The following is a 7201-nucleotide window of genomic DNA, read 5'->3' as shown; positions in this document are numbered from 1 at the left end:
CCATACTCAGACGGGGATGCTGACCCTTGCAACCCTTTGCCAGTAAGCCCTTTGGCCACTTACATTGGGTTTATAAGCCGTGTTTATACTAGGAGGGTTTATTCTTGCCGGAGGTACTTCTAGTTTGAAAATTCTTTTTTGTTGTTGTTTGTTTATATTTATTTATTTATTTATTTATTTTTGACACAAGGTTGTCCTGGGCTAGAGTACAGTGGCATCATCATAGCTCACAGCAACCTCAAACTCCTGGGCTCAAGCGATCCTCCTGCCTCAGCCTCCCGAGTAGCTGGGACTACAGGTGCACACCACCACACCTGGCTAATTTTTCTCTAGTTTGAAAATTCTTATCAGGCTCAATTGCTCATTTATAGCTGAAGAAAGTGATTCTGAAGGAGGGTAATTGACTTTCTTTCAGAAACACAGCCATGTAGGGAGGACATCTTTTTATATTAATATATAAGATTATATGAAAATGCACTTTGGGACCTCATTATCCTCCCTTGCATGGAATTTGGTAAGAGGTGACAAAGGGAGGGTGTGTTTGCCTGCCCAACTTCTGTTCTGCTTCTGGTGGCATTGGTGCCTGAAGGAAATCTTTTTTCCCCAGCGTGTGCTGGCTTCTTGGGGCTGTCAATCAAAATGTCCCACCCAATCCTGGACAAGGGGGGGCACATGACCCAGGCTGGGCAGTCAGGCCCTCTCTCTGAGGACCCTGAGTCCTGAGGTGGAGAAGAAGTGTTTGGGTTCCATATTTATCTCAGCAGTAGGGCCATGATGAGCTTTCAGTCAGCGCCCCCAGCTCCCCAGTCCCCTAAAGAGGGTCTGGTCCCAGCCTTCCTGGGCTGATGTTTCGGCTCTACATTGCATACTACAAACCATTCCATGTCTTTCCAACGATTCTCGTTTTGCTTCGGAAAGGCGGTTTTGCTTGTTTGCACTGAATATCCTAACTGGTGTAGTGATTATTCTATGTAATGGACTTGTAAAATGAAATCGTCCTTGGGCTGTGCTCCCTTCGGCAGGTTCATCACAGCATCCAAAGACAAGATGGCTGAGCATGGGGAAGGCCAGGTTCATGGTCTGTGTCATGCGTCCATGCTAGGTGGTCCCGAGTTCTGTCAGCACTCACTGTCTCCAAAGACAATGTCCCATACAGTATTCCAAGGCTCTTCCAGCTAACCGTGGGGCTCCTGATTCATGAAAAATGCCGAAGTTAATTTTCTTAACATCTGCCCTCCGCTTTCTCAGATTGATAAGCCATTCCCTGCTGTACAATTCCTTTTGCTAAATTCAAATTTTTAGCTTTCATGTTGTTTGCTTGCAACCCTTTCTGGTCAGTTTAGTTAGGTAACTCAATCACTACGGTCGAAAGCCCTCATTTGCTTGCTCAGAAGGCTTGGAATGAGCAGAGAGAAGAATGAGTCCAGGAACGGCTTGTGACAGATATTAGACCTCAGAGCAGTGCGATTCTGACATTGTTCCCAGCAATACAAATGTGGCTGAGCAGTCCAGACGCAGCAGAATTTAATCCTAACCTGCCCGGGGGAGGATTAATGACTCAGAATGTACTCTGGGTCTGACTATACGAGGAAAAGCTTCTTGCCTGTGTTCCTGGATGATTTTGTCAGTTACTTGCTCCTGTCACTGGTCCTAAAGTAATTTAGATAATGGGCACATGGGCACCTGCTCAAAATAGTTCTGGGTTCGAGAAGCGAGGAGTTGGAGAGAGGACTTCACCCAGCTTCCACCCCAAGGTGGAGACCCTCAGAGGCCACCCTGACTCCTCTCTCATCTTCCTCTGTATCCCACAGGGACAGGTTGAGGACAGGGCTGAGTTCCATGGGGCAGGAGGCCTCCATGAGTCCTGGGACCCCAGGCTGCTACCTGGGAGGGGCTAGGAAAAAAGTGAGTGCCAAGATACCCAGCGTCTGCGAAGGTAGGGGCATTTGAACATGTGTAGAATTCAGACCTGCCAACAAAGGTGGGGAAATTTATTTCAGACAGAGAGGAATGCCAGGTAGTTATATTGTTGCTTAGTTGTACTATCTTACATCATTCTGTATGATTTTCTAGATCTTTCACAAGATTATTAAAATTTTAAAAGTGGGGGTGGCTGGGCGCGGTGGCTCATGCCTGTAATCCTAGCTCTGGGAGGCCGAGGCGGGTGGATCACTCGAGGTCAGGAGTTCGAGACCAGCCTGAGCAAGAGTGAGACCCCGTCTCTACTAAAAATAGAAAGAAATTATCTGGCCAACTAAAAATATATATACAAAAAAAAAAAAAATTAGCCGGGCATGGTGGATCATGCCTGTAGTCCCAGCTACTCGGGAGGCTGAGGCAGTAGGATCGCTTAAGCCCAGGAGTCTGAGGTTGCTGTGAGCTAGGCTGATGCCACGGCACTCACTATAGCCCGGGCAAGAAAGTGAGACTCTGTCTCAAAAAAAAAAAAAAAAAAAAAAAAAAGTAGGGGTCTTAGAGTGACTGCTTCTCAGTGTCTTCTGTCACAGTGGTAGGCGTGTAGAGTACGCTAGAGAAAGACACACACATTGATTGGCCAGGTTTGTCACATTTTCTCATGGTGACATGTCCTTTCCTCTGCTCACAGCTGACCTTAACTTTGACCTGCTGGGGCCAAACTGCAGCCAGGGGTTGATTGCTCCTCACTGCAACCACTCCTGCTGGGCCAGGAGCATCTGTCTGTCATAACCCACGTAGTCCCGCTTCTCTTCCCCTGCCACCGCTGAGCAGCTGTCAGGCGCCACAGACTCCAAGTTGGTTGCTGGCCCTCAAATTTATTGGGCGAGTCATTGGCAGCCTCTGAATGATTCCTCGCGAGCCAGTCACCCGGAACGTGATTTTTGAATTAAAAGTTCATATATTGTTTGGAAGGAACATGGCCATCAAGGCTGAGGCAGAGAGGAGGCAGGGGAGAGGCTGGCATGTGGGGCGGGGGCACATGCAATGGACGTCTTCATGGTTAGGTAGAAGAGCAGAGCTCAGCACATAAATATTTCACTGTGATGCTCATCTAAGATCAAGCTGCAGCCCGAAGTTCTCTGATGGCTGGGCTGAGCTAGTAGGTGTGTACTTTCTGGTGTTGATGTGTTTGATTTAGAAGGGAGATATGCTAGAAACCGAGCCCAATCTGCCACCCTGAAGAGTTGTGGGCTGGTAGTGAGATTGGAGCCCTACTGAAATCACCCTTGAGGTGGACACTGTTGGCCCTCTTGTTTTAGGGCCTGGCACTAAGGAAATGGAAGTTTCCGCTGGAATGCAATAAGACAGGGCGAAGTTGTTATCAGTGCTTAGTACCTTAAAGTATTAATAATTAACTTATCAGATCACTGTTATTCCTTAGCAGGGCAGGGAGATGGTGGAAAGTGGAGAGAATGAAGGGAAACACATTTATTAAGGACTTACCATGTGTCACGCTCTGGGCCAGGAGTAGAACCCACGTATCTCACTGAATCCTCACCGCCAAGTGACAGCAATTTTTTTGCTCTCAGATGCAAAGTGTTGGCTGAATTAACAATGCTTCACTCTTGGTGGGTGCAATGTCCCTCTCTTTTTTCACTTGTTTTAATGCCCTTTTATCATGTTCTCCATGTCCACCCCCCAGTCTTCCTAATAGCAGCCATTCTAATATGTTTCATGTATGTGCTTTGATTTGTATTCTTTTATGTGTTCATATTTTAAATTTACATAGTGTGGTAGATTTCATCCTGTTTCATTTCCCCCCCTCACCACTATTTAAAAAGTTATTAGGCAAAGATTTCAAACATTTTTAAAAGTAGAATGGTATCGTGAACTCCACTGTATCCATCACTCAAAGTCAAGTGCACACTTGTGGCCAGTTTTATTTCATCTATACATACCCCTGTTCATTCCTACATCTCACAGATTACTTTGAAATAAGTTCCAGAATCCATACTATTTCATCAGTAAGGATTTTGGCATGTACCTTTAAAACATAAGTACTTTTTATTTAAAATACATAATCATTGTATCACATTATCATACATAAATATTAGCAACCATTATTTGATGTCATGACCTATTTAGTTGATGTTCAAATTTTCCCAATTATCTCATCATTTTTTTGTAGTTATTTGAATCAAGATTCAAATAAGATTTATACATTGTGATTGGTTGATATGTCTACAGTCTCTTTTAATCTATGGGTTTGCACTCTGTTCCTTTCTACCTTGCAATTTATTTACTGAAGGCCAGCTAACGTATATTTGTGGAGCTTTCCAGAGTCTGGATTTTTCTGACTGTATCCTTGGGCTGCTGTTTTTCTTTTTTTATGTCTGATAGGTAATGTGCTGACGTCTTAACAAGTGTTGAGGGAGGTGCATCTCACACGTGAGCGTGAAACTCCAATCATCATGCTTGTGAACTAGAAAAGCATCATGTGCTGCTGTTTAACATGTTTCTCTGTCCTCTGTATTTCCTGTAAATTGGTAAATATAGATGCTCAGTCAGATGCAGGTTAAATTTTGGGGGGCAAGTAATACTTAATACGTGAAGTTCTGGATTTCCATCAAGAGGCACCTAATATTCACTTGTTTCTCTTTATGATGTTAGCAGCATTGGTGATCAATGCCTGGACCCACAAATTCTTTAGGGGTTAGAAAATGATGACACTCTAATTCTCTCATTCCTTTTTCATTTGTTAGCTGGGATATTCCATAAAGAGAAACTTTTCCTCACTGACTCTTTAGTAGCATTGAAATATAGTTTGTATAGGAAAGGCAAGATAAATGCTTGATTCTTTCTTTGTATGTATCAATTTTCAAAATAATGAGCTAGTTCCCTCAAAGATAAGGAAGTAATGTTTAAAAATAATATCGTAAACCCATGGATTTAAATGTATTTGATCATATTATTTGTAGCTTTTATCCATATGGATGCTCAAATTGTCCCAGGGTTTTTTTTTTTTTTTTTAGTTGTTACTGATACCACCTCATTAGTCGTTGGTGGCTTCTTTGCTGGCTGGTAGAAGATGTTCCTGGCTCATCTCGTACATTTCTTGCCTTAGATCTGAAGTCAACTATTTCTCCAAGGAGTCTTGGTTCTGATTAGTGGGAAATTGTACTTAGAAGCCACAGCCTGGGTGCTAGGAGCACTGTGCTTTTACACTTTATCCGTACTGCTGTGTATACACCTGGTCTTTGTTCTAAGGCCACAGCACATTCCATAACGGGCGCTCTCTACTTGGCTCAAATCCGTTCTTCTGGTGGTGGAGACCAAGATGGCCCCCACTCCCTGCTGCGTGACAGCGAGCAACCCTGCACGCATCCCCTTGTGGACCTGTGTGCAAATCTCTCTGGGATATATACTCCAGAATATAATGTGGGCCTTTTTCTTTTAAGGTCAGTGTCATTATTATCCCTATTTTGTTGGGAAGGCTACTAAGCAGCTGGCAGGGAGCAAGAGGCTGTGGAAAGGAGAAGAGAGGAGGCCTCGGAAAAGGGAGTGGGCAGGTGGGACAGCCTAGGGACCATTTCCCTTGTGTCTCTCTTGAGGGGAGGCTGCTCATGTCTCGTGGTCCCCGAGTCATGGAGCCTGGAGGAAGAGCTGGCAGGGGATGGGCCAGCATTCTCTTAGCTCCTCATGGCAGCCTCCACTCCTTTCTTCAGGAGCCCAAAACTTCCAGTGTTTTAAGGCTCAAGCCACTGGAATATCTCATACCCCTGTGGTTGTGTTTGTCACCTACACTGTGAGTTTTTTTCTGCACATCTACCAAGGGCTTTCGCAGGTAACTCTGAGTCTTCTTCTTCCCTTCACTTCTTGCCAGCATCCTGGTTCCCCTCATTACGCACACGGACGACCTATTCTGAGCCACAGCCTCTCAGCAACTCCAGCTCCTCTGTAGCCACAGTCTTCTGTCTCAGAGCCTGTTCCCTTTGCCACACCATAGACAGAGGGCACAGTGGAGACTAAGGCTTGGAGGCTAGAAAGGAGGCCATTGTGGCTCAAGCACAGAACACGGAGCCCACAGTACAAGACAGGGCTCCACGGTTAGGCAGGGCCCCATCACGCAGAGATCTGTAGGTCACATTAAAGATTTTGGCCAGTATTCTAAGAAGGTGGCATGTGTTGGTGATGGTGACATGATCAAGTTGTGTACGGAAAAACCCTCTATGGCTACCGTGTAGAGAATGGATGGGACTAAGTGGGCTGGTGAGCAGGCTATTGCTGTGATCCCATGAGAGATAAAGGTGACTTGGAGCAGGACAGAGACAAATGGACAGACTTGGGGGATCTTCACAAGTAAAAATTGACCTGTTGCTGGTTTGGATATGGAAGGAGAGAGAGAGGAGGCAGTCAAGCGTGATTCCCAGGTCTTTAGCTTGCTCGGTGGGACAGATGGTGCCATCACCTGGTGGGGGAACATGGGGAGGGGGCCAGGCTTGAAGTTCGGTGGTGGAGGTGGTGGTGTGTTTAAGGGTAGGGGGATCACAAACACTCTCCTGGGTATGTTGAGTATGAGAAGCTTTTGAGCAACGCCGTGGGTAAGGGACACACAGGTCTGGAGCTCAGAGGGGAGGTCTGGCTCGAAGAGGGCAAGTTGGGCATCACCAGCACGTAGGTGGGAATTAAGCTGGAGGCGTAGCCGAGGTGGCCTAAGGAGAGGGAGCAGGGAAGCGGGTCTGGGCCAGCCTTGAGGACACCAGCGTCCGATGGTTACGTGGAGGAGAACGGATGCGCAAAGGGGGCCGAGGGGCAGCCAGAGAGGCAGGAAGAGAAGCAGAAGAGCGTGGAGTCCTGGAGGCCTCGGGAAGGGTGTTTCAAGAAGGGACTCTGGCTCCGCTGAGGGAGGGGGTCAAGGAAGATGAGGAATGAAAATTGTCTGTGAAATTTAGCTATATGGAGTCACGACTAAATTTAGACATGCTGTTTCGGTGGGGTGACAGCTGGAAGCCAGGGAGGGGGTTGATGAGTAGGACGTGAGGTGATGGAGACATTGAGGGAGCTTCTGCGAAGGCCCTTTGGGGATGGGCTGGCGCAGTGGCGGGGCTTGTCCTTTTGCCCTCTGTCCTGCCAGGAACTGGAACGTGACAGCTTGGCAATGGCAGTGGCCGTCTTGGGGCTGTGAAGAGAAGGCCCAGAGACCTCAGCCTTGAGCTGCTTAAACCAGCATCAGCTATCGCCCAGCTCTGGAACTTTCTTTACATGAGAAAAATAAAACCTCATG

The 7201-nt window shown here is 46.5% G+C and overlaps 1 non-coding gene across 1 annotated transcript; it reads right to left on the bottom strand.

Annotated features, from left to right (window-relative positions):
- Nucleotides 1-4307: 4307 nt before the first annotated feature.
- LOC123645497 lies at nt 4308-4411 on the bottom strand. Its single transcript, XR_006737610.1, has one exon. It is a non-coding gene; the product is annotated as a small nucleolar RNA U13 (small nucleolar RNA).
- Between the last annotated feature and the right edge of the window lie 2790 nt (nt 4412-7201).

Source organism: Lemur catta, chromosome 9, assembly GCF_020740605.2.
Source record: "Lemur catta isolate mLemCat1 chromosome 9, mLemCat1.pri, whole genome shotgun sequence".
Lineage (NCBI taxonomy): Eukaryota > Metazoa > Chordata > Mammalia > Primates > Lemuridae > Lemur > Lemur catta.
This window is presented reverse-complemented; position numbering and strand designations above follow the sequence as displayed.